The sequence below is a fragment of the Palaemon carinicauda genome, chromosome 19 (assembly GCF_036898095.1).
Source record: "Palaemon carinicauda isolate YSFRI2023 chromosome 19, ASM3689809v2, whole genome shotgun sequence".
Lineage (NCBI taxonomy): Eukaryota > Metazoa > Arthropoda > Malacostraca > Decapoda > Palaemonidae > Palaemon > Palaemon carinicauda.
Genome location: NC_090743.1, coordinates 33,712,725 through 33,715,224, shown reverse-complemented (window position 1 = coordinate 33,715,224; position 2,500 = coordinate 33,712,725). Strand labels below are relative to the sequence as shown.

General features: G+C 33.4%; 1 long non-coding RNA gene across 1 annotated transcript in view; it reads right to left on the bottom strand.

Annotated features, from left to right (window-relative positions):
• Positions 1–2,500, bottom strand: part of LOC137658191 (uncharacterized) — a 135,988-nt gene that overhangs the window by 1,026 nt on the left and 132,462 nt on the right. Inside the window, exon 4 of the long non-coding RNA XR_011047277.1 lies at positions 215–398. This is a non-coding gene — a long non-coding RNA (uncharacterized lncRNA). The remainder of the gene's footprint in view (positions 1–214; positions 399–2,500) is intronic.

Here is a 2,500-nt window from a genome sequence, read left to right as displayed (position 1 = left end):
CAAAGTTACGACTGACATCTGAATTAGTGTATGATTCGAATGCTAGTACAGAAGAGATCCAAGAATAGAAATATAATAAAAGATATAATAGGATAAGAATAAACAACTTTTTCGATATGTGAATTAGTGTGTTTCGAATGGTAGAATAGAAGAAAAAAAGAGTAAAAATATAATTGAGGATATAATAGGCTAAAAATAAAATAATACTACTTACTATCTAAGGATGACAAGGGAAGTCGCTTCGGGTAAATTTACATTAGATCTGAGAGACTTCTTCAATACACATCTTGTCATAATGAAGACAGAGAGACGAATGGGCTCAGAGCACATCTTAGTCATTAAGTGTTAATCTTCAAGTAATGTTTTTCGTCTGAGAAGGCAACCAAATTATGTAGAATCTGGAAATATAAAAATAAGAATAGACCTCACTTTATATTACAATTGGGATGCATACTGTGAGTGTATATATATATATATATATATATATATATATATATATATATATATATATATGTGTGTGTGTGTGTGTGTGTGTATAATATATATGTATATATATATATATATATATATATATATATAGATAAGATAGATATATAGATATATGTAGATGTATATATATTACTATATATATATATATATATATATATATGTGTGTGTGTGTGTGTGTGTGTATGTTTGTGTATATTATTCAACCATAAACATATTTTGAATACATAATAAACGTTGCACTCTTCACTTAGCAATTAAAAATGCATTTTACCATGTATAAAAATAACCTATTTCTATCGTCTACACATCGTTCATAAAATATAAATATGTACCCACCTTTATGGTCAATACCATGTTTGATTTTCCTTTATTTTCAAGCATTTTAGAGCTATAGTTCTTAGAAATTGATGTTAAAAAAAATTCTAATAAAAAAAATAAATGATTACGTATGGTGTGCGCGCAACTTTGTTGCCTCTGAGACCGTAAGTTGCCAAGGGCTCTCTAGTTCTGGGTTGCCTGGCTTTCTAAGTGAGGAAAGGCTAACTTCTAATCAACAGAAGCTTTAAAGGGTTAGTAAAAAAAAAAAAAAAAAAAAGCTGAAAATATAGCATTTCAGGCCAACCTGTTTTCATGATATTACTAAAGGCCAAGCAATTTTTCTTAAAAAAGGGGGCCATATTTGAGGTTTTTGATATGAAAAAGGCAAACCTGGCCACCCTGATCTAGTTCCCCTTTATCTATAATTGCCTCTTTACTAACTAAATCAATTAAAGGTTTAAAGGTAGCTTATGAATAGCAGAGGCAAGGGACAGTGACAATAACCTGTAGACTGGCCATACATACATATGACCAGCGGCCATGACCACTCTCCGCCAAAAATTAGGATCAGGGAGGGCCAGGCAATAGCTGTTGATGATTCAGCAGGTAGACATAACAGGCTCCCTTAAACACCCCATCCTTTGGCGATCACTAAGCAGAGACGTTACCACTAGGCCACAAGAAGAACAACAATCGATGCATTTCCTACCATCTCAAGACTCAACGTCAAGGAAATCATTTCAGCCAGTACATGGCATCCTCACAAAACAAAACAAAAGAAGGATTCGAAAGACATCCTTCGCAGTGTTCTCGGCTTAATGGCCTCCTCCAAAGCCCCGGCCTGATTGACAGGCATTGAGCATTAAGACAGGATACCTCTCCCTTCGACAATAACGACGTCGCAGTGGTATGTTGCGGGAACATGTCTAGTAAGACTTTGAAGATTTATCTTCCCAAGATCTACACTTAGGAAGTGAGTCTTATGCGCTCTTGCTATAAGGTCTATTATTCCACTCTGCCTCGAGTTAAGGAACTCGACGACAAATAGATGAATGATGATGTTAGGTGATGTGTTCTTCGATTCCCAGGAGATAGTTTATTAGTTTCTTTGATTTTATTTTGTAAATATTACCAAAATAAAGTTGTCAGATTACGTTTCATGAAGATGGATTTATAATCGCATTATGTTTTACGAAAGCAAAAATTCGCGTACTTGTAATCCCATTTTACTTTACGAAAGAAAAAAAAATATGCATACTCATCAAGACAACGTTACGAAAACCCCAATATAATCATATATAAAATAACATTATGTTTTTCGAACGCAAAAATTTACCTACTAATAATCACATTATAAATGATTTACGAAAGCAAAACTTCAAATATTCATAATCGCATAACGTTCCGCGAAAGCATCAATTCACACAAACAACCACATTATGTTTTACGAAAGCAAAGAAATTACATATTTATAATCACATTGTTCTACAAAAACAAAAACAGAGTTCTTAATTACGGTAAAATCTCCAGCATTTAAAAACACATTTATGACGCGAGACAAAAATCACAAAGACGATATGAGACTCGCTTCACCGTGAGTAGTTCATTGTCACGTTTACCTTGAAAAGTACTCCAAATATTTTATTATTCCTTGTTTCCTTTCCTCACTGGACTATTTTTCCTGTTGGGGCCC